The sequence below is a fragment of the Acipenser ruthenus genome, chromosome 32 (assembly GCF_902713425.1).
Source record: "Acipenser ruthenus chromosome 32, fAciRut3.2 maternal haplotype, whole genome shotgun sequence".
Lineage (NCBI taxonomy): Eukaryota > Metazoa > Chordata > Actinopteri > Acipenseriformes > Acipenseridae > Acipenser > Acipenser ruthenus.
In genome coordinates, this window is record NC_081220.1 from 10,855,119 (window position 1) to 10,879,338 (window position 24,220).

A 24,220-nucleotide genomic window follows, 5' to 3' on the forward strand; every position below is an offset into this window, starting at 1 on the left:
AGTAAGATTATTTATTTCAATATCGTTATAGTTACAAACAATGCACACATTTTACAATAGCAATTGCTATATGACAATGACCAATTAGTAATTTTGTTGCAATTGAGAGGAACGGTAGTGCCTCGCACAAGTTAGAAAAACTTGTTTGAAACTACCGAGAGTCTCTATACAGCTCAAAGAGTTCAGCTGTTTTTACCATGTTGCAGCAGCAAGGGTGTGTAGCGACTATTCAAACAGAAAAGCTAAATAACTGGACATCTACCAATCCTGTGAAACATACCAGGGTGTGCAAGCAGTTTGATATCCACACAATTTATATTAAACACATTATTTATGTTTTAAAACAGCACCTATCGAAGGAGGGAAAAAAATAATACAGTGGTTTGGACTTGAAACATGATGTTCTTGAAGCGCACACGACCTTGAAATGCGTTCATTTTTTAAGCTTACATCCAAACCTGACCAGCTTTCGCTAACATGTTTGGACACAAAATATTTTTCAGTGACTTCACCAAGTAGTCTGTTTACAACAAAAATACAATCTGTGCTAGGAACGCTATTTTAGTCCGATTTAAAATGTTATTAAAAACGAAGTGTGTGTATTTGTTCTTGGTCTGTGATATATATGGTCTGTGTTTATAGATCTTGGGACGTTGCACCAAGTAGTCGTGGCCAAGTGGTTAAGGTGATGGGCTTGAACACTGCTGGTGTCGTGTCCCTTTTTATGTCTTCGTTGTTAATTCTTAAAGGTCTGTTAAGCTTAAAGGTATCAATTATTACTTGCTGTACTTTAAATTTCTTCCAAACTAGTATTTGCAAACACGTTAAAAAATGAAATAGAGATAAAGAAAGCTTTGACCTCGACGTGATTTGAACACGCAACCTTCTGATATGGAGTCAGACGCGCTACCGTTGCGCCACGAAGTCCTGGCATAGTGTAGGTTTGTTATTCAATGCTAGATTGTACAGCAAGCATGCCAAACACACAGTAATGCCGACGCTGATACTAGGAAAACACTCGGTATCACCAGGGTCATGGGAAACAGCCGACTCAATATTTGTTCGTAGCCAGCAGGGCTATGAAGTTGTCGGAAGTGTGTTTGATTCTCAGCTTTAAAAGTAAAGAAAACATAAAACAATGCGATTTGCTTTTATAATGTTCATTATTTGAAACGTGGGCATAAACACAGTTATACTGGCTGGGAATCGTCTCGGGTCAATTACTTGGAAAGCAGCTGTGCTGACCAATATATCACCAATAGGGAAAAGCTGGCAGTACTGAGTGACACAGAAGACGGATTTTCTCAGCGCGTCTCCTCTGAATGCGCACTGGCACAAAGGGGCTTTGCTCATCTAATGACGTGACAGAATGCAATAATGTATTGGGTTAATTTACCAACAAAAGAAACATAAATACATGTGTATGTATTTTTTGTGAATAAACTATCTTGCTTCTACGATGGGACCAGAGACCTTACATCCGCAATCTAATGATCGGCCAAACCCAGAACTACCTTGTCTTGACCAGGGAGTCATATTGTAAAAACAAACTGCAAAGGTTCCACTGGGGATCGAACCCAGGGCCTTCTGCGTGTAAAGCAGACGTGATAACCACTACACTATGGAACCTTGTCAGAACGTGAGTTTTGTGTTTGAAACGCATTGGCAATTATTAACATTACTATGAACAAGTGTGATACTAGAAAGGAAACCGAATCAGACACCATCATGCCGGGAGTAGGGAAGTTGTTTTATCCACATATTTGTTAAGACTATACTTTCAGGGATCATTTCTATAGTTTGATTCTTGTGAAATGCGTGTCTAAAGTGTCTGGTCTCGCTAACCATGATGAGGAGTTACAGTGTTTTCTTCTGAGCGTGAAGCGGGTCTTGAATGCTGCTTCACTGTAGCTGTTCTTGATCATTGATGAACGTTCCGCTCTCTTTTGAGGGTCGAGGAAGAAAACAGGCTGAGTGGTTCGCGACATTTTATAAATGGTAAACAAAAGATAAAAAGGCGTTTTATATTTGTTAGCATCGTGATATGTATTACAAAATAAAGTTTCATAAAGATAGAATATATTATCTAGTTTATTATTATTATTATTATTTAGCAGACGCCTTTATCCAAGGCGACTTACAGAGACTAGGGTGTGTGAACTATGCATCAGCTGCAGAGTCACTTACAATTACGTCTCACCCGAAAGACAGAGCACAAGGAGGTTAAGTGACTTGCTCAGAGTCACACAATGAGTCAATGGCTGAGGTGGGATTTGAACCGGGGACCTCCTGGATACAAGCCCTTTTCTTTAACCACTGGACCACACAGCCTCCTAGTTTAAGTGTGTAGTGTTTGGAAAGCGGGTTATTAATATTAAATAACAGTGGATTCTTGTGTTTTAAGTGACGCCTACTGGAAGAGAAGTTCATTACATGCATTTGCAGTCCGAAACTGGAGCAGAATAATCTAGGTTACACTCACATTTTGGTGCATGTGTCGGTTTAGCTGGAAACAGTATTTTCTCATTAGAAATGACTGTTAGTATAACAAGGAAACTGCAAGCAAGGACTAAAAACACCAGAATGAGTATGAGCTGGCTGAGGTTGAAGATGAAGGGCGTCCTTTGTTGAGGGTAAAGTGGATAAATATCATTGTAGAATGTCATCTTTCAATGAGTTGAAAACAAACACGGAACAGTGCAAACAGTTATTCAGTACTTCTCGCTGACCAGAACACTAACGCTGTCTGCAAACGTCATTGTCTTTGTTAAAAATAGACAGGAAAATCAAATAATGTTTTTTAGCTGGTTGACTAGTCATTAAAATGTGCGTCCTTGAACAGCTTCTAATGTGTTTAAACTGTATACTACTTTATCAATATGATTAAACCATCATGTTGTGGAAATCACGTGGATATATATATATATATATATATATATATATATATATATATATATATATATATATATATATACGCACATACATATATATATATATATATATATATATATATATATATATATATATATATATATATATATAACAAAACTAAAAACTTACCTACCTTTTAACCAGTGATCTCGATATATTGAGCAATTGGAATTTATTAAGATCTCTCCGGGGAGCAGTGATGTGCATGAAAAGATGGTGAGTTTTGATCCTTTCTCTTTTTATAGCCCCCTCCAAGATATCATAAAGGATGATGTTATATTTACTTAGCTTGTCAGGAAATATCTGGGGAATATCTGGGGAATTTTGGTGGCAAGATTTATGTACCCCACCCAGTGTCTCTGTACCCGCTTCTTCAGGAAATCCACGATTCACTCTGAAGCAAGAACTCTGCTCAAAGTGTTCTTTGTCTTCTTCTCGGTGGGAGCTGAAGGCTCGTCTCCATATAAATCCTATTGGTATGCATTGTGCTGTAGTGTCTGGTGCTGTTTTATCCAGTTGTCTTAAAGCAATACTGTATTCCTGAATAGATGAAGTATATGCTATTTTGTTTTTACGATTTACTAAAAAAATAAATAAAAAAAAAACTCAATTTTGACTCCATTAACCAACCAGCCGGAGCAACGCACTTAAAGGTATTTTATTTAATTTATAAATGCTGTTTGCTAATAATTTGCATTAAATGCAAAAGTAATGATAGGTATGTTTTCAAATAGGAATTACAATCTGATACTGGCGTGCTATTTTTGGGCTGCAGGCCGACTCGGGGAGGCTAAAGAGTGTGGAGTTTAGTGAAACACCAGCTGATTGAAAGAAGGAACTTGCCACGGGTTGGGGTCTGCTTCTGGGACCGGGCTTTGAAACTTGCGGACCATCACACAACCTCCACCATGTTTAACACTGGGCATGGTTAACTTTTTTTTACTGCAAGGTGTAGTATTCTGTAGTAAAATTACTACAGCCAGCGAAAGTCCAGTATCCGGGTGCACGGAATGGTTCACAAGACCTCATCGTTGAAATGGCTTAACGCTCCGAGTCTCTCCATTGTATTCCCCTTGATGTCCTGGTAACTCTTGCTTTTTTCTATTTATTTATTTTTTTAAACGGTAAATCACTGGTGTTGTCATGGTAAGTTCACAGGGTGCACTATGTTCCTTCAGGAGTCCTGCAGAGGAAGTGCTTCACAAGAGCAGTTAAACATAGTACTTCCATGGTCAGGTCATTGAATAGACAGAGCAGCCTTTTCTGAGGGTAGAGATTAAAGAGTGAAGGATGTAGTGGCCTCAGTAGTGTATTAGAGAGCTATATATTTCAAATGAGTGTCTCTCTATTTGTACATTTCTATTATTGGCAAAATCCAAAGACAGGGCTCCTTCTTTATATCCCCTCCCACAGGATACAGAACACCTCACTATGTGAGTATGTATTAAATGAAGATGGCATTTCTTATTAAGAGCAGCTAATTCATACTATTATACAATAATACCCCATTCCATATTCTCAACATCATCTGTAGGAGGCCCCATTGTTAACATGTATTCATTTCTTGTGACGCGCACAGTACATGTGTATTGTATTGTAGTGTACAGTCACATTTTTATTAAAATATCAGATTCACACTTACCACGAGCACAGATGCTATAATCTGGAAATGAAATAAACATACACCATTAAATACAATTTAAAAATATATATACAATTCATTTCTACATATTAATGTACCATAATAAAATAAAATACTTACAACAGTAAGCTGTTCCAAAGAAAAAGAAAAACAGAAACAGTGGTTATTGGATTTAATAGTTCACTTTATATTCATGTTTGAGTTCCATTTACTGGAATGTTTTCTGTTCCTCTGAGAATATAGGTTGATTTTGATAGCTGTTACAGGCTTAATGAAGACACCAAGGGGCACATTTCAAAGTGTTTCCTCCAGTCTGTCCAGAACTATGAAACCACTCCATGGTAGAATATGTTGTAATACTGAAGTGTTTCTCAATGTCTTCAATCAATTGACCTTCAGTCTACAATCCATGCAGTTCACCCAAACCAGGAGCCAGCTCCAGAGAGACACACACTTACTTCTGTAGTATCTTTTGGAAAGGGCATCCTTCTTCACTACCATGGACTGTGTCAGGACCACTTCAGAATCCACTTCAGGAGACAGAAAGCACGTGAAGATCATTAAACAAACAGTAGGTTGCATCCCTTCTATTTAAACATAGACCATGTTGAGGAACTCTCCAAATTTGGATTAGGATTTCAATGTACATTAAAGAAGATTGCTGAACAGTAAGGAGCTTCAGATTTCATTTTGTTAGAGTGTGTGTTACAATGTTTTCACCTGAGTTCAGGAGCTGCTCTTCAGTTCTAGTTGCCTGTCTTAGATATATGTACATAATGTAGGCTGGATCAGTCAAAGTGTCTTTATAGAAAGACTGCTATGCACTAGATGGTGATGGCACTTACTAACAGAAAGATATTTCAGTCTGCATTACATATGAAAAGAATCACACAGACTTATGCACAAAACAACTGTGGTGAACTATGAAAGGCGCTATATAAAATAAATATTGATTGATAAAAAGGTAAGGGAACAGGACAACCTTTTAGTCAAGTTATTATATCTCAGTTGGGCGATCCTTCTTACTGACATTTAAGGTGATCGATTAATACAATACGTCTTATTAAAGGTGCTACATCAACACATTTAAATTCACATGTTAAATGCAAACAGGTGAAATATTTTCAAAGTGTATATCCCTCAAGCTTTGTGTTTTCCTCTTCCGCATCAGTGTGACAGACAGACAGACAGACAGACAGACAGACAGACAGACAGACACTCAACCGAAGAAGCTACAGGCCATCTGTACTCACTGTCAGCTCTTTTCTCCATCATATTGTCTCCTATCAGGTAAAACAGAAAGTTTATACAGTTAGACGTACATTAGGAAACAGATCTGGGCACTTTGTGTTAGTGCCAGTAGAGAAACAGCAGCTAAATGTGCTCAGATTCACTGGGGTTTGGCCTTAAGTCTATCATCTGTAATTCACAATGTGTTCCTCTTGAAGGTTTAACGTTGTACCCACACACTACCCAGACGTGCTTTTCAAAGGACTCACCCAACTCCCGCTCTCCTTTGAGTCCATCACTGTCCAGCTCAGCATCACTGTCGCCTGAATCATCTGCCTCTGGAACAGGGAGAAGAGAGCTTCATGAAGCAATGAAGGATTCCCTCGACTGCAGTGCACAGCTTCATAGGACACTCAACACAGGGAGGCAGAGAGTTCCCCATTACATTGCAATGCAGAGCTGTGAGGTTTAACCAGGAGATTTCTGGATATACAGTAGCCCTTGATGTTATGCATGATTAGCGATGATTAGTCAGATTGGGTTTCTAAACAAATTGTGTGGTCTGTGCAAGACTGTGCTTTTTTGTCATTGCTTAACTTAAATCCTGCAAATAAGAAACTTTCTTTCTTTCTTTCTCTTTCTTTCTGTTTCTTTCTTTCTGTTTGTTTCTCTTTTTTTCTTTCTTTCTGTTTCTTTTTTTCTGTTTGTTTCTCTTTCTTTCATTCTTTCTTTCTTTCTTTCTTTCTGTTTGTTTCTCTTTCTTTGTTTCATTCTTTCTTTCTTTCTTTCTGTTTGTTTCTCTTTTTTTCTTTCTTTCTGTTTCTTTCTTTCTTTCTGTTTGTTTCTCTTTCTTTCATTCTTTCTTTCTTTCTTTCTGTTTGTTTCTCTTTGTTTCTTTGTTTCATTCTTTTTCTTTCTTTCTGTTTGTTTCTCTTTCTTTCTTTCTTTCTTTCTTACTTTCTTTCTTTCTTTCTTTCTTTCCTTACCCAGCGCTCTCTTATTCTCCAGTGCTCCTTCCTGCTCCTCTGAGTCTTCCAAAGTGTTGCTGAGATCTGTAAACACAGGCTGTGGTTACATTTTTAATGAGAACAGTCCTGTGTTGTATCCAGTGCTATGAAAGGAATGACAGCATGGAATGGAGAATGCAAACGGACCGATTAGGAAAACTGGGATTTTTTTAAAATTGTATTAAGATTTTTGTATCTGTATTGAAAACATGTAATTATGGTCATAAAATTCTGCACTTTTGTTAATAACTGCAACAGTGTAGAATAGTTTAATTAATATTATATAAATAAACCACTTTAAAGTGCCACATACTATATAAGGCAAGGAACTGTAATAAATCAACTTGCAGTAAACAGTTTGCATTTTTAATATCTCTTAAATAAATTATTATATTAAATCTGCTGTATAAAAAGTGGTTTGAATATTAGCACAATAAATGAAAGAGCAGGTCTATATGTTTCAAGGATATGTATATTTTGTGAAAAAGGTAAATCAAACTGAATGAACATTTTAAAATCTCAGTGTATTTTATTCACACCCTGCAATGGTTTATTATGGGATTGAGTTCTGGAAGAATGGATCTTACCCAGTTCTCTCTTGCTGGCCTGGTAATCATCATCTCCCAGCTCTTCAGAGTCCTCAAGGAGGCTCCTTGCATCTGCACACAGAGGAAATGGAGGGGGTGGAATCATTCTTTTAAATGGCAATTTACAAATTAAGAACAAAGAATGATATTCTTATGATAAATTGATTATTCAATGATGCAGCATTGAGGAAAAGCCTGCCTTCTCCACTATGTTATCTCATGGAAGACTGTCTGCTATCTCCCTACCCTTCTGTTATTCTGATGAAAGTCAGTCAATGCCATTTCTTCCCCCATTTATTTTAGGCTGAAGGCAATCAATGCAATCCCTCCCTCCCTCCCCATGTTACTCAGGAGAAAGGCAGTCTTACCAGCCCCTGACAGAAGACATGCTGTCAGGACCGAGAGGAGAATGGCTCTTGTAGTCCAGGGTTTCATCTTGACAAGGTGCTGATGCTGCTTTTCCACTCTTCAGCTGCTCTGGTCCCTGCACCCTGCTCTGTTTTATACCCTCTCCCTGGCAAATGCACTCCTTCACCACTAAACCCTCATCAAGGACCCTTTCTTTCTCTACACTGTGATACTGTGTGATGCCCTCCTCTTCCAAATTTCCATACTTCACTTGAAAACTATTTCCTCTATACCCTATGATCCAAATCTATTGACACAGTGTCAGTGATCTCCATTGTTCTCTTAACACAGAGCAGGATCAGTGCTGGGATCAGCAGGTGCAGACAGGTGGCCCCATATACAGTATTAAAGGCAATAGAATGATTAGTTATCAGTCATGCAAAATGAAGCATTCTCTGGAATTTCATATCTACAGTACAGTACTGCAAACACCTGGCTCACAAACATGTTCATTATACCAGGTGTTGTGGTTGAGCTGCTTCTTTCATTAGCAAATCAGTCAGCTGCTGTACAGTGTGGAGTGCATGTTTCTTATTGAAACATTTTACAAATGTATTACCAAGTCTCTTTTTAGAAGGAAAAAAGTAGGATTGAAATACACAGTGGGTGTGAGAGAAAGACCTTGGTGTTGTGATAGACTTATTTCTACCAGCAACAGGGATGCAATCATAAAGATGAAGACTAATCCCGGGGCTTAAAGGAACGAGCTGTGAAGAGGGTAATGAATTTGTTTAGCTTGAACACAGAACAATTAGGCGGACTTGACTGAAGTCTTTAAAAACTTGAAAGGTGTTGACAAAGTTCACCCAAACTAATACCTCAAGCATAGCACTGACACCAGGGTCAGAGGGCACTGTTGGAAATTAAGTGTGGATAGCTATAGGATGGAGGGTAGGAGACACCTTCTCACAGAGTGTGGTGAGGGGATGGAATGGGTTACCAAGTCATGTTGTTAGGGCTGGGATCCTTTAAGACCCGACTTAACAGGTTTGAGATTAATCAGCTGCTGCACTGATGGGCCGAATGTCCTCCCTGGTTCTGTGTTCTGAATTCTGGATCTCCAGTGTGCTGGCATTGATTGGTAACTCCTCTCCAGAGTCAGTTGTTTTCCTTGTACACTCAACCAACCCTAAATATGCTGAGAGAACAGTTGAGGGAACTAAATCTATTCAGTCTGGACCAAAAAAAAGACTAGAGGAGACTAAAAAGCTTTTAAAAAGTTGGAGTTAACTGTAGTCACTCTTTTAAGCACAGCAGAGAGACCAGGACTAGAGTACACAGTTATAAACTGAGTGGAGACAGACTTAGGACAGAGGTTAGGAGACACATCTTCTCACAGTAAGTTACTTAACCTCCTTGTTCTCCGTCCATCGGATGAGATGTAAAACCGAGGTCCTATTGGAAGTGACTCTGCAGCAGAAATTGTTGGTGTATAGTTCATTCCCTAGTCTGTGTAGTTGCTTTGGATAACAGCGTCTGCTAATTGACACATTTATTATTACACCCAGAGTCAAAAAGGGCTCGGGTTGACGTGCTCCTCCGACTGGGCAACATCCCTTGCAGTGGAGTTAACAGACAATCAACAGACAAGGGAACTGAATCTATTTAGCCTGGAACAAAGAAGGATTAGAGAAGACACTTCTCACAGAGTTGGGAGTGTTTGAAATGGGTCACTAGAATGGTGCTGCTGCAGAGTCATTAGGATGTCTTTAAAAGCCAACTAGATGAAAGCCAGGGATCAGTCAGCTACTAGAAAAGTATTGATGCATTAAATTCCCTGATTTTGTTCATAACTTTTCTTATATTATTAAATCAATGCCCTATTGTAAGTGACTCTGCATATAATGCACAGTTCACAGCCTACCTCTGTAAAGCACTGTGAGATGGTGGTCCACTATGAAAGGTGCTATATAAAAATAAAGATATTATTATTATATTATTACAAGCTAAAAAGATTATTATTTATTTATTTCTTAGCAGACACCCTTATCCGTCTTACAACATTTGGAATTCAAAGAGAAAGAATAAATATGGTGTTTAACTTGTAATGCAATATATGAACATGTGAGCCTCCACACCTTGCATTACACTCAAATGCAGGTGCATAAGCTTCTATATGAAACCAAAGGAGTAACTGCACCTGCACAGAAAACAGCACATACTCAAGTATAAGCGCATGCGTCAATTCCTAGTGAGTATACGGTAATAAAACTAAACCTGATCTCACTGCTAAACATTAATACAGTACTAGCTTCAATAGTTCCTTTAAACAAACCACTCCCAATTCCAGTAATATGACATTATTAGTACATAAATAGGTTACCTTTTAATTAACCAACCATTAAGAACACAATGAACAATGTTTGATAGTTTTAATGAGCTCGTTGCTCACAGTTACTAGACTAAACAAGCAGCACTTCAAATAAAGCGTGACCACTGCTCACACTGAACACCTGATTGTGCATTTCAAAGGAACTTTGATGGATATCACATCACTGATGCATGTGCTGAAATATGGAAATATAAAAAGCAAATGTGTCACCAGTAGTTCAATTGCTTTTTGAGTAATGGCTTCTTTCTTGCCACCCATCCATACAGGCCAGCTTTGTGTAGGGACTGGCTTATTGTTGATGTGTGAATGCTGACTCCCACCTTAGACACAGAACTTTGCAGATCTCTCAAGGTCATTGGTGGCTTCAGTGACATCCCGAACCAGTTTCCTGCTTGTCCAGCTGCTCAGTTTGGGAGGGCGACCTGATCTGGGTAGTGTCTGGGTGGTATGATGCATCTTCCACTTCTTAATGATGGCCTTCACTGTGCTGAGAGGGATAATCAGAGCCTTTGAAATGTTCTTGTACCCTTCTCTGTGCCTCTCTACCACTTTATCCCTGACTTGTATCAAAAGCTCCTTGGTCTTCATGGTTGCTTTGTTGGTTCACTATGTGAGTTGCAGCTTGAAAGTCTTTATATGCCTGAATGTAATTATCTACAAGTTAAACCACTTTGAGTACATACAGGCTAAAACTATTTCACTAATTTTGTGACCTTTAACTTTATCAATGTGGAGTAGTTTGTGTAGATTCTACATGTAAAGTCTAATTTGAAAGCGTCGTGGAGTACGCTCAGGTGCCAACAAAATGTGAAAACTTTGCAGGGGGGTGAATACTTCTGCAAACCACTGGAATTGCTTAATAAAAATATCTTGCGCAAAATGCTTTTTCGGGTTCCCATTCGCTCAGTTTACTTTACTTGAGAAAACCTGGCTTTCATCAGACGTCATGTAAATGAAGGGGAAAGGTAGGGGTTGCCATATAAATTAGCCATGTGTAAAGTTCTTGTGCTGTTTTCACAGATGGCTCATGAAAATGTTGTTTCCATGCACAGAGAACTGGTACACGAGAGAATCTAAGCTGATGTAATAAAGCTGTGATTTCTAAATACCTTGTGCCTGTTTGTTTAATAGAGTCCCCCAGAGAGAGAGGGGAGTATTCAACACATCAGGAGCAGAAATCACCTTGTTAAGAAGCAATGGTATGCAGCCCATTAAAGTGCTAAAAGGTCTCTGGCACACCCTGCTGGAAACAGTATTGATTTTCCACTTCAAGCTGCCCGCATGATAACTGTGGTATACTGTGCTGCGTCTTGAGGTACCGCAGATTCACCATGGTATCAGGGAAGATTCCACACAACACACTGCAAGAGGCTGAGCAATGCAGGAGGAAAAAAAAGAGAAACTTGCACTCATAATAACAATCTATTTAATATATTACTAATGTGATGTAACACAATCAGAATGCTCAACAACATGATGAACACAGATTTTGGTGAGTTTTTGATCTGAACAGATTGTGATTAGGGGTGACCCTATTTATCAAGCAAGTTTATTCTTTTGTTTTCAGTTAATATTTCTGTATTTAGTCGAATGCACTCCTGTTGTTTAGGTGTCCCCAAGTGTCTGCATTTCTGAGAATGTTCTCAAGTCCTGTAAGAGCCTGCAACTGACTTAACTTCTTCACACTAAGTGCAGGGATAGGATTACACATATGTGTGAATGTTATGGTGTCTTGTGCGGTTTCCTAACTGACTGAATCTCTTCCCACAAACAGCACAGTGATAACGTTTCTCTCCTGTGTGAATGCGCTGGTGCCTTTTAAGCAGTGATATATGATTGAAACTCTTCCCACAATCAGCCCAGGAACACAAAGTCCCTCCTGTGGGATTTCCGTTGTGAGTTTTAGGAACATCTAATTGACAGGAACTCTTCCCACCTTTAATAGTATGAGGTAAGGTCTTCAAGTTGCCCTGGGTTTCAGAATTGTTAAAACATACAGAATGTGCCGTCTCTGTACTCTCCACAGTAAGTGGGTGTCTGTCTTGTAAAGAAGGAATTGTAACTGAGTGAGTTCTCAATGTCTTCACATTTTCTTCTTGGGGTGTTGTTTCTCTGTGTTTCTTGCACTGTGGTTTGCCTCTAGAAGCGTTTTTGCACTGGGGTGATAGAGTGGAGTCGTGTTCTCCTTCATCTACTTTAGAAGCTAAAGAAAGAAAGAGAAGAGAGACAAAGGTTATTGTACAGCATTCTTCCACATGCACTGTTCTGAACACAAGTGAATGAGCAGTTCAGTGATTGGTTGCTTGAGATGAGGTGGATTCATTCACCAGTTAGTGTCCCGCAAGTTTCAGTCACAGCAAAAATGATGTCAACATGTCAGCCAAGTGGAAAATGAAAAACATGCTTTTTTTTAATGTTTAAAATGGAATATTTTAAATCGAGCCAACAGAGCATCATGAAAAATCCTATTTAGTACCTGCATTTTGATAGTACTGCAATGTATCTAATATTTAATTTGTTTTTTGATAATTAATAATTAATATAGAAATTATCTGTTGAGCTGGTCTGCTGTACAGAACACCTCCACACACATATTTACTGTACTGTGACAATAATAACACAGCAATGCTTACTGTGAATCACACAAAAGTGAAATGTGGCGTTGCGAGCAAACATTACAGTCCTCGGGATAGCTGCCATGAGATGAGCGTTAAAAAAAAATAATATTGTATTTGCATAAAGTGTAAGAAATAAAATAAGACTCATGTTGGTGATCCTGCTGCATACATTCTCCACAGAAATTCTCTACTGAAATGTTTCTTCTGGTGACGCTGAGCAACCCGACTGGATTTGGCATCACCCAGTGATGGGACATGTGATCCCTGCAGCTCTGTAAAGCTGTGGGAGCAGAACTGCAAACAGCCTACCAGGAATGAGGAAAGGCAAAGATCTAACACAGGGGTGTCCATCCAGACACAGGAGTATCACTTTATATAACTGAACCTGTTCAATGTGGAGTGGAATGGCCTCCAGGAGCGTGATTGGACACCGCTGATCTCACAGCATTCTAAAGAGGCGTGGCAGCGGCTGCACATCTAGCAGGTACCTCAGAAGCGAGCACAGTGATGTCCTTGTTGACATAGTGATTGGGCAGCTCCCCTTGGTTAAAATATGAAACTCAAGCACACTGCTGGTGTTCAGTACCAGGTTCTGCAGGATGAATAGGCAGCTCAATGCTGCTTGTTTTGTAGGATTACCTCTAAAACCCAGTTCACATTCAGATGGAGAGTCATCACACAGGTTGGATCCCAGCTTGTTGTTCTCCTCAAGTGTACAGACATGATTTTCATGAGGAAGTTCCTCTGCGATGGGGACACATTCCTGCTCTATGAATTCCTCTTTAATAGGAACACATTCCTGTTGAGGGACCTCTTCATCTTTAACACATGCCAGCTCTGTAACCTGCATTAGACTTGCACAGCACTCGTGCTTCTATCTTTGGCCCTTCCTGTGCTTCAGATTCAGGGATAGCGTGGCTCTCTTTGGGATCTGTGGGAAACAAAACTGTATACAATTAGATCTCTTACTTACCAGCTAGGTTTGTTAGTTGCTTTGATCAGGGATTTAAAGTTACTGTTCCTCAGTTATTTCGTATAGGGGTGAGCCGGTATAATAGTTTGGTGGTTTAGGTACCTGATGGCATTGATACCATTCCTGTTATTCTACATTGCAATTATCGGTTAACGCTGTGTTTGTGTTAATATGAACAAAGTGAAGGAAAAGGCATTTTCATATGAACATCTTTTTATTCTACGTCCTGTACAAAACAAGCCTCAGTGCTGCTGGGCTTTCTCACCTCCTGTAGCCTCACACTGGAGCACTGCATCCACTTCTACCTCCCTGTCAATCACCATCATGACCACAGTTCTGCCTTTGCATTGTTCTAATGCAAACATCCATTTCTCTTCTGCAAACATGCTTAGAAACCAAGCCAGGAGACTTGTAGTCTTAGCAAAGTGTCTGAGGAATGTCTTTTTGTTACCTGATACTGTATTGTGAGAACGGTTTTGAAGGAAATGGTCAACGCAGGATGCAAGATGAGCAGACAAGCGACTGCAGCAGGATAACCTGCTTATTCTCAAAGCAGTTTCATTTAAACACGTGATTTACACAACTCAAACTTTTTAAAGTGCAGCAATATGTTTTTTGTACAAACTCCACCTGTGTAATAATCATTAGCAACAACACTGGAAGCTTACTTGTGCAATGTCAGGTGACCTGTAGATATAAATCCAATAACATCCCTTGTAGTATTAAAATACATTTGTAATGGTGTGGCTCTCCCTATTGTATGTATCCCGTGCAAACTCATCTCTGCTCTTAAATAATAACCTGTATTAGTAAATGTTTATAAGCAATATGAGCGACCGTTTCCTAATTCTGCTTACCATCAGCTGAACAAAGTACTTTATTTAGAGACTCAATCTAGAGACTCAATAAAATGATACAATTCAGTTGACACCTTACTGTGCTGTATTTACTTCCTCCAACTTCAACCCTTAATTGAATTTGTGGAACCACTCGGGTCCAAAATCTTACAGCGGATTGGTGCAGGCAGGGTGCTGCTGCCGCCCCCTTTATTCACACAGTGAGGTCTGGAAAGATTGTGTAAATGTGTGTGTGTGGAACAAGAAGGAAACAGGACTAAAGCAAAAGAACGAGCAGCGAATGAGCCGCGACTGTACCAAAGACAAACTCAACAGCACTGGAGCGGAATACAATGAAACCATTTATCTAAAAATAGATTCGCAGTCAAACAGTTCAATCAAACACTGAAACCAGATGTGCTGCTGCCTGTATGTTGATATTAAATCACAAATCATTATTCTAACCCTCTGCAATATGGTCTGTGACTGTCTCAGTGGGACTCTATACAAGACATCACTTTACCAGAAGGATACCATTGAAGGCTCTTAAATTAGACTGGCTAAGATTTACCAATCTAGTACTTTATTAATTTCTAGACTACCTATTTAAATATATAAAATAATACAATGTCTTGATTAGACTCCTTATAACCAATATTAGGACAGAACTGTGTTATTAACAACGCTTATAATAATCAAACACTTTAAAACGTGTCCGAAGAGAAATTCTAACCAAGATCTTTCCAACAGAAGGTAGTTTAAGGTGCTGGATTGACCAAGCAATACCACACAATAAAATTAATCTTACCTTGAAATATTAAAGGCTGTTTAATGTCTGCATCTGCAGCGTTTATACACGCTCGCACAGCTTTCAGCTCGTTCTCTGATATTTCCAATCTCAGCTTCAGACTTTCATTCTCTTTCTCCTTTTTGTTCCATTTCCACTCTGAATTCAGTGAATTTGCTGCCGACAGCTTTAGTAATCGCACACAAGACGGTGTGTAGAGCCGCTTTCACTGCGTGCTCGATGGTAGAGGCGAGCTCGTCTTGAGCGACACGGACACACTGACGCGTCCATCTTCACTGGTTTGAGTTTCACACTGGTCTAGGGGAATCCTCTTTTCAATCAGAAACACCGCCTGCGGTTTGTATTTAGTAATATTTATTTTTTACTGTAGCCTTCCCATTCAAATATATTCATCACTTCTTCTGGTGTGATAAAGAAAGAACACAAACAACATGCTTTGCAAGGAGTAACTTTACTTTGGTCTTTCAGAATCGCGCAGAGCTCTGCTGGAGCTTCAACGCGTTTGTTTCTCAGTAAATCATCTCATTGAAAAGCTCGACTTGTCTGTAGCTGCGACTGACGCGCTCCGCTCTGTGTGTGAAATTCAACACAGAAAAGGGATGCTTTCCTTTTCACGGAACTCCGTGCAGGTAATAAACAAACACAAAAATCACTAATTATTGGAAAACATTTCATCCCAGCCTAAATACTTTAAACAGCAGGAGACAGCGTGTTGTAAAATCATCACTGACTGCAACCACCTCTCCACACATGAACAAAACAAACCTCTCTATTTCCTGTACTGAAATGAAAGCGTCACTAGCAGAAGGCGGGTCTGGTTGGAGTCATCGCGTATTATTGGCTGTAGAAACACTCTATCCCAGCATGTGAGTCTGATTGGCTGTAGAAACACTCTATCCCCAGCACGTGAGCCTGATTGGCTGGCCTCCCTGTCGGAGGCGGTTATGAAACTGGATGCCAGAGTTCGCCATGTTGGCTCTTTCAGCGCTGTGTTCAATGCGATGCATTCAGGCGCGTTAAGTAAGTGAGCCGCTCAGAAAGCACACGGAGCTGAATTTAAATGACTTAACGCTCTGCTACAGGAGAGCGCTGAGCGACTTTTAAAAATGGAGAATAATAATGATTTGCTTGTTTGTGTTTCTGAGGTGATGGTAGATGAAATGGCCCCGTGTGAAGTTACTGTCCCCTGCTGGACCTCGCTGAGTTCGGCGCTCTGTTTGGACTGAACCTCATATCTGGATGTGTTTAATACCGACAATACCGACGTTAATAATGAACATTATAAATAATATTAATACCACAAACCTAATAATAATACATTAACAACTATAAAACAGCTCTACATTTAAAAAGAAAAATGAAATTAAATAATACAAATTCGAAAACAACCATTTGTGGAGTAGAGGTTAGGGCTCTGGATTCTTGACCGGAGGGTCGTGGGTTCAAATCCCGGTGGGGACACTGCTGCTGTACCCTTGAGCAAGGTACTTTACCTAGATTGCTCCAGTAAAAACCCAACTCTATAAATGGGTAATTGTATGTAAAAATAATGTGATATCTTGTAACAATTGTAAGTCCCCCTGGATAAGGGCGTCAGCTACGAAATAAATAAATAATAATAATTTTTACATTATTGTCTACATGCATCATCTCAGATAATTACAGTGTCATTTATCAGACCCTTCGGCGTTGTCTTTTGAAGAATTAAACCTGCCAGACCGAACGCAGGCTAACATTCAATTAATCAATCTATCTATTAATCATATATATTTTCTATAGCGCCCGATATGCGCTTCACAAAATCTACTTAAAAACAACAAAATATCTAATTGTAAGCCTGGTCGAACAAAATAAGTCTTCAGTGTAATTTTAAACAAAGAGCGCTTTCCACGATTTAAGATGCTTTAGAGAGACAGAATATTGGAATTGGCAGCCGAAACTGGGGGATAAAACTGCCTGTGATCAAAGTGGGCAGAAAAGTTGCATACTTTGCATACCGTATTTGGGAGAAAAGAAAACGGATCATCGCTGATTTGCAACGTTTCCATGGTTCGGCCCGGCCACTGCCGTGTGTCTGGTTAAAACGATGTTCAGTTTTTTTTTTTCTGCTGCTTGGTAATTCAGTCATGAGACAACTGTAGCAGAGTGGCGCAGCGGAAGCGTGCTGGGCCCATAACCCAGAGGTCGATGGATCGAAACCATCCTCTGCTAGCTTGTTTTTCTTCTGTTAGCAAAGTAGTTTTTTTTTTAATATTAACTGAAGCAATTAATTAATATTACATATCGTAATCAAGGATGATATAATGCGCAAAGATACTTGTCTCATAAGAGCTGAAATAAATTATAGCGCTTTGATATGATGTTACTAACGGATTGTTTAGAAATGTACGTAATTATATTACAACTATTCTAAAAAAGAATGTTATCCCGAAAAAGGAGGATTGACAAGCCGAAATTGCTCAGCTGGGAGAGCGTTAGACTGAAGATCTAAACCAGTTCCAGTGTTTGCCTTTTGGACTTACTCTGGAAGGAATACAAAAAAAAAAAAAAAGAAAAAAAAAAGCATTTGTTGAGAACCGCATTTGGGAGAAAACTTAACAGTTTCGAAAAGCATTTGTAAAGGCTTCGGATTCTATTATGGTGTTGCCGAGCTGTTGAACGTTTTTCATTACAGGTTTACTGGATTGCCAAAAAGAATGCTATCTCGAAACATCAGTCTTGTCACGCCGAAATAGCTCAGTTGGGAGAGCGTTAGACTGAAGATCTAAAGGTCCCTGGTTCGATCCCGGGTTTCGGCAAACAACAAGACGATATTGGTTTTGTATTATTTTGAACTAAAAAAACAGAGCACATTTATTCTTCAGCGTAATTGGATGAAATAACATCGTATCAGAGTGCCATTTTCTAATGTGATTAAGAAATGCAAAAAACATCGTCCCTGGGTGGGCTTGAACCAGCAACCTTTCGGTTAACGGCCGAACGCGCTAACCGATTGCGCCACAGAGACCAACCTGTTAAGCAGCCAAAGCATACGGGAGTGATGAGCAAGGCGAGATGCTGCAGAACGTGATCGAGGGAGCAGAACTCATCAGAACCTGAGATCACATCTAAGAAGAAAGCAACACGGGGCAGGAAAGTCTATGTAATCGATTATGGCAGCACAGCATATGTCGTTTTGTTAGATAACACCCTGGGAGACAACAGAGCAGTGTGTGTAAATAGCTACAATGGAAACCATATACTTACGACTTAATTTTGATACAGAACTGTGGTCATGTGTAATCTGTTTTCATTATGATAAGAAAACTAAGGTTCAGTGGATTATATTTGGAATCTTTGGTTCTGTCATTCACTTTTTTCTCAAATAAGATGACAAATTAATAGCTCAGTTGGTTACAGTGAAAGACACCTCGAAAAGTCAGCCCGGCTAGCTCAGTCGGTAGAGCATGAGACTCTTAATCTCAGGGTCTCTGAATGGAGGCGTGTGTTCAAATCCCACTTCAGACAGTTGACTTTTACTTATTTTTAAAAATAATAAATTTCAGCACTCAATACCATTTTAATTTCCATTTTAAATCGGACTAAAATAGTGTTCCTAACAAAGATTGCATTTTTGTTGTAAACAGACTACTTGTTAACGTCACTGAAAAATATTTTGTGTCCAAACATGTTATTTAACTTGATTGTTTTAAAATTCCAAATAACATATTACTTTGAAAAACATCTCCGTCGACCACTGGATCGTGGTCTCAGGCTGGGACGTGGACCATTGAGAACAGTATAAACCATCTATTACTAGACGCAGCTTACAGGAGAAATGCCCTCGTTTAACATGCTAGGATGATCGACTTCGGCATTCTCCAACTGCTGCTTACATTTTCTAACACGTTATGAGGAAGAACAATATGTTGGTGTCCAAACATGTGTTATTTAATTTGATTGTTTTAATATTCCAAATAACATATTACTTTGAAAAACATGTATATTTTTTAATACAGTCCTATTTTAGTATTTAAAATATGGTTATATTCAAATGCCAGCAACGGTGTGTTAATTTAACGAAGCGCCTAACGCCGCTCGGAACGTTTGCATTTTTAAATCCTAACGGTCTCTCCTTAGCTGAGCGGAATGTTCACGAGCCGGTTGCCTAGCAGCGTCTCCCCTTCCTTCTCTGCCCCGCCGTCTCGCCCTCTCTCGTTGCTCCAGCTAGGAGTTCAAATTTAGCATCGTTATATTAGCGCAATTCTTTACTAACTTTTACAAATTAGCTTATTAGGGGCTTCGTGTTTTTAAGATGGTTCAGGTGCAGTCCGGACAGACTGACTGGAGCATCATTACAGTATACCGCACTGCGCTCAGCTCAGTGTGGCCGCTGATACACAAAATAATGAACGACTGTTTAAATAAATCACATGTATTGCTTTTTAATGCTAAATATGTATCTGGTATTCTAAGTATTATCAACAATTAATAATTCAGCTCTATTCATATTCAGAATGTAATACAGTATTAAAACTATCAAACTGACTGGAAACATGGAACACATTAATTGCGATCGATTCGATACCAATAGGATTACATAAGAGCTGTTGTGTATAGACAATGTCATAAACGCCGAAATGAACACGGACGGTCTTTATTAAGGGCTGACTCGTTTAGAAGTTCGAGAGATCTAGGTGTACTGGACAAATCTACTGGATTTTTTCCAAATCGTAAGTGTACCGCCTGTGATAATACATTTAAAACTAAGAAAATGCACAAGCCATACAACGAAAAAAAAGAGTACAGTATCTTACAAGTGATTGTGCTTCAGCTCATGTCATTAATGTGATTTCTTGTCCTAGCCATTTGCAATATGATGGTAAAACTACTAGACAGTTACAATTGCGCATTAATGAGCGAACATAAAAGTTCAATTAGGAGAAAATATATTCATCCACCACTAGCAAGACATTTTGTAGATGCCAAACATTCCGTTTCAGATCTTAAATTCTGTGGCATACAAACATTTTCAAGATCGCAGTGGTGGTAATGTCACGGGTGACGAATGTGTTGATTATTATTTTATTCAGTGTTATCACTTATGATTTTTGAATATTAATTGGATTGGTTTTCCTTTTTTTGCACAGTTTGTTTATTTGAATTATTGTTTTATTTTTGAGCATTAGATGCATTTTAATGTGTATTTGTTCACTTAACCATACGCCATCCACTCTCTGGTCCAGACCTCCTCTTAGGGCTCCTGTCCAGACGCATGTTTGGGCAGCCCTCTCCATAGGGTGCTGCGCTTCAGCTGAAGTCCTCAGGAGAGATCCTGATATCCTGACATAAACCACGAACGCAAAGGTTCTTGTCAGTACCTCTTTTCAAATGTCTTCATTCGCCAAATTCCGCAGTCCTCCCAGAGTGAGTCTACGGAAAAAAATAACAAAACGATACTGACACTGTCCGTGCACAAAAAAAAACCCAACCACTCGCTGTCTAATCTCTTCTTCTTTATTTTCGTTTACTTCTCTCTCTTTCCTATTCCGGTATCTCCTAGTTCCATGCTCCCAGTCTCTTAGTTCCTCACCCTTTTTATACCTCAAAGCCCTTCTAATTCCAGGTGTGTACAGGTACCTGCAATTGTTTGGGGCGGGACCTGAGGTCCGTGTGCACAGTGCTTCTGATAAACAAAACAAAAAATACTTTAATTACGAACTCCGTTTCACCCGTGCACCAAACAAAACAGACAAATAATAATCAACACAGCAAAAACACAGTGCAAAGCAAACAGAAAATTATGAAAAGAAAAAAAAACGATCTAAATAAAATATTCACACAATACTAATTAATACGTGCGGAAAATAAATAAATAAACACAGGCATATGATTCCCAGCCAATACAACTCTGTTTATGCCCACGTTTCAAATAATGAAATTTCTAAAAGCAAATCGTATTGTTTTATGTTTTCTTTACTTTAAAAGCTGAGAATCAAACACACTTCCGACAACTTCATAGCCCTGCTGGCTACGAACAAGTATTGAGTCGGCTGTTTCCCAAGACCCTGGTGATACACCGTGTTTTCCTAGTATCAGCGTCGGCATTACCATGTTTGGCATGCTTGCTGTACACTCTAGCATTGCATAACAAGCTGCCATTACAGCTGGACTTCGTGGCGCAACGGTAGCGCGTCTGACTCCAGATCAGAAGGTTGCGTGTTCAAATCACGTCGAGGTCAAAGCCGCCTTTGTTTTTATTCCGCACTATTTCATTTTTTAACGTGTTTGAATTTAACTGTTTCCGGACATTTATTTATACAATTTAGCATATACAACATATTGATTGTATAGCGAGCAAACAGATATTTATTGTATTGCGATTCATTTTTATGTTTCATTTGATACAGCACAATAAACTAAAGTGAATCCGAAATTACTGTTGACCAGTCTTCATTGACACAGTTGGGTAATAAAGTCATATTAACACTTCCTTGCATGAGATAGTGAAAATGTGTGTAACCTTTCAGTAAGTATTTTAAATTCATTTGGGAAGATTTAAGATTGTGAAGAAGTTTAAATATGCTGCGTATTTGCGCATTGGTAACTTTGCATAATGACGTTTTTATTAATGACACTTTCTTACGGACAGTAGTCAGGGTGATGATACAAGACCAGAACCAATAAACCTGCTATTTGCTTGTCCTTTCACTACCATATTCTATTGTGCTTGTTCAGAATACGCGTGAATCCTGAAAACATCTCGTTAATATTTAAACAAAGCCAGCAGTCACTTTATTGATCACCCTGTGGATTAACCGCTATTGGAATACAGATGATTGTGTTAAAGATGTTAATAGACTTTCTATGTACACGTTTTAGAGCTAAGCGTTTCTTGAGGCAGTTCAAGCGCGGCACTTTCAGGCAACCAGTTCCAGTGTTTGCCTTTTGGACTTACTCTGGAAGGAATACAAAAAAAAAAAAAAAAAAAAAAGCATTTGTTGAGAACCGCATTTGGGAGAAAACTTAACAGTTTCGAAAAGCATTTGTAAAGGCATCGGATTCTATTATGGTGTTGCCGAGCTGTTGAACGTTTTTCATTACAGGTTTACTGGATTGCCAAAAAGAATGCTATCTCGAAAGATCAGTCTTGTCACGCCAAAATAGCTCAGTTGGGAGCGCGTTAGACTGAAGATCTAAAGGTCCCTGGTTCGATCCCGGGTTTCGGCAAACAACAAGACGATATTGGTTTTGTATTATTTTGAACTAAAAAAACAGAGCACATTTATTCATTAGCGTAATTGGATGAAATAACAGGGTACCGGAGTGCCATTTTCTAATGTGATTAAGAAATGCAAAAAACATCGTCCCTGGGTGGGCTTGAACCACCAACCTTTCGGTTAACAGCCGAACGCGCTAACCGATTGCGCCACAGAGACCAACCTGTTAAGCAGCCAAAGCATACGGGACTGATGAACAAGGCGAGATGCTGCAGAACGTGATCGAGGGAGCAGAACTCATCAGAACCTGAGATCACATCTAAGAAGAAAGCAACACGGGGCAGGAAAGTCTATGTAATTGATTATGGAAGCACAGCATATGTCGTTTTGTTAGATAACACCCTGGGAGAGAACAGAGCAGTGTGTGTAAATAGCTACAATTGAAACCATATACTTACGACTTAATTTTGATACAGAACTGTGGTCATGTGTTATCTGTTTTCATTATGATAAGAAAACTACAGTTCAGTGGATTATATTTGGAATCTTTGGTTCTGTCATTCACTTTTTTCTCAAATAAGATGACAAATTAATAGCTCAGTTGGTTACAGTGAAAGACACCTCGAAAAGTCAGCCCGGCTAGCTCAGTCGGTAGAGCATGAGACTCTTAATCTCAGGGTCGTGGGTTCGAGCCCCACGTTGGGCTTCCTTTTTAAATACAAATTGAAGATGTTTCTTCGAGACAACGGAACAAAGTCTGATTCTGTTCACATTGTATACAGTATTGCAACAAAATTACTTATTGGTCATTGTCAAATAGCAATTGCTATTGTAAAAAGCATGCATCGTTTATAGCTATAACGATATTGAAATAAATCATCTTACTTTTTTGGGTTGACTTCAATCCGTTTCTTTTTTTTAGAATTGTCTTAACATCATTCATGGAGCGTCAGTTGGTATGTGCGTAATAAACCCAATCGGGCCTTGATACGACCCCCTAGTGTGTGCTGAAATAAATAATGCGGTTTTCTACATTAACAAACGCAGCTTGTCACAATGGCCGAGTGGTCTAAGGCGCCAGACTCAAGGACTCTGTCTTTCTAAAGAATTGTGTGTTCTGGTCTCTGAATGGAGGCGTGGGTTCAAATCCCACTTCTGACAGTTGACTTTTACTTATATTTAAAAATAATAAATTTCAGCACTCAATACTCAAAGTGTACTCAAAGTGGTTTAACTTGTAGATAATTTCCCTCAGGTATATAAAGACTTTCAAGCTGCAACTCGCATCGTGATCCAACAAAGCAACCATGAAGACCAAGGAGCTTTCGAAACAAGTCAGGGATAAAGTGGTAGAGAGGCACAGAGCAAGAGAAGGGTACAAGAAAATTTCAAAGGCGCGGAGTATCCCTCTCAGCACAGTGAAGACCATCATTAAGAAGTGGAAGATGCATCATACCACCCAGACTACAGGTTTAACAGGTAACATGAGATAATGAACTACTCCAAGGATCTGGACGAATGGACGTTTATTTAATCGATTCATTAATTAAACGATTTTGAACAAGGTTTGGAACACAGACCCAGAGTGAACGGGTCCGCTTTGGCCGCCCCTCGCTCCAGCGCTTTTGGGAAGGTTTTTATTTTGTGTT

General features: G+C 39.2%; 8 non-coding genes across 8 annotated transcripts; 5 read left to right on the forward strand and 3 right to left on the reverse strand.

The window, feature by feature from the left end:
* Positions 1 to 855: 855 nt before the first annotated feature.
* trnaw-cca (transfer RNA tryptophan (anticodon CCA)) lies at positions 856 to 927 on the reverse strand. Its single transcript has one exon. It is a non-coding gene; the product is annotated as a tRNA-Trp (tRNA).
* A 629-nt stretch (positions 928 to 1,556) lies between these two features.
* On the reverse strand, positions 1,557 to 1,629 carry trnav-uac (transfer RNA valine (anticodon UAC)). Its single transcript has one exon. It is a non-coding gene; the product is annotated as a tRNA-Val (tRNA).
* Positions 1,630 to 1,768: 139 nt separating this feature from the next.
* On the forward strand, positions 1,769 to 1,979 carry LOC131703303 (small nucleolar RNA U3). The gene has a single exon (XR_009309768.1). It is a non-coding gene; the product is annotated as a small nucleolar RNA U3 (small nucleolar RNA).
* Positions 1,980 to 18,097: 16,118 nt separating this feature from the next.
* Positions 18,098 to 18,170, forward strand: trnaf-gaa (transfer RNA phenylalanine (anticodon GAA)). Its single transcript has one exon. It is a non-coding gene; the product is annotated as a tRNA-Phe (tRNA).
* Positions 18,171 to 21,521: 3,351 nt separating this feature from the next.
* On the forward strand, positions 21,522 to 21,593 carry trnaw-cca (transfer RNA tryptophan (anticodon CCA)). The gene has a single exon. It is a non-coding gene; the product is annotated as a tRNA-Trp (tRNA).
* Positions 21,594 to 22,716: 1,123 nt separating this feature from the next.
* Positions 22,717 to 22,790, reverse strand: trnan-guu (transfer RNA asparagine (anticodon GUU)). The gene has a single exon. It is a non-coding gene; the product is annotated as a tRNA-Asn (tRNA).
* A 414-nt stretch (positions 22,791 to 23,204) lies between these two features.
* trnak-cuu (transfer RNA lysine (anticodon CUU)) lies at positions 23,205 to 23,277 on the forward strand. The gene has a single exon. It is a non-coding gene; the product is annotated as a tRNA-Lys (tRNA).
* A 344-nt stretch (positions 23,278 to 23,621) lies between these two features.
* On the forward strand, positions 23,622 to 23,732 carry trnal-caa (transfer RNA leucine (anticodon CAA)). The gene is made up of 2 exons: positions 23,622 to 23,659; positions 23,687 to 23,732. It is a non-coding gene; the product is annotated as a tRNA-Leu (tRNA).
* Positions 23,733 to 24,220: the final 488 nt, after the last annotated feature.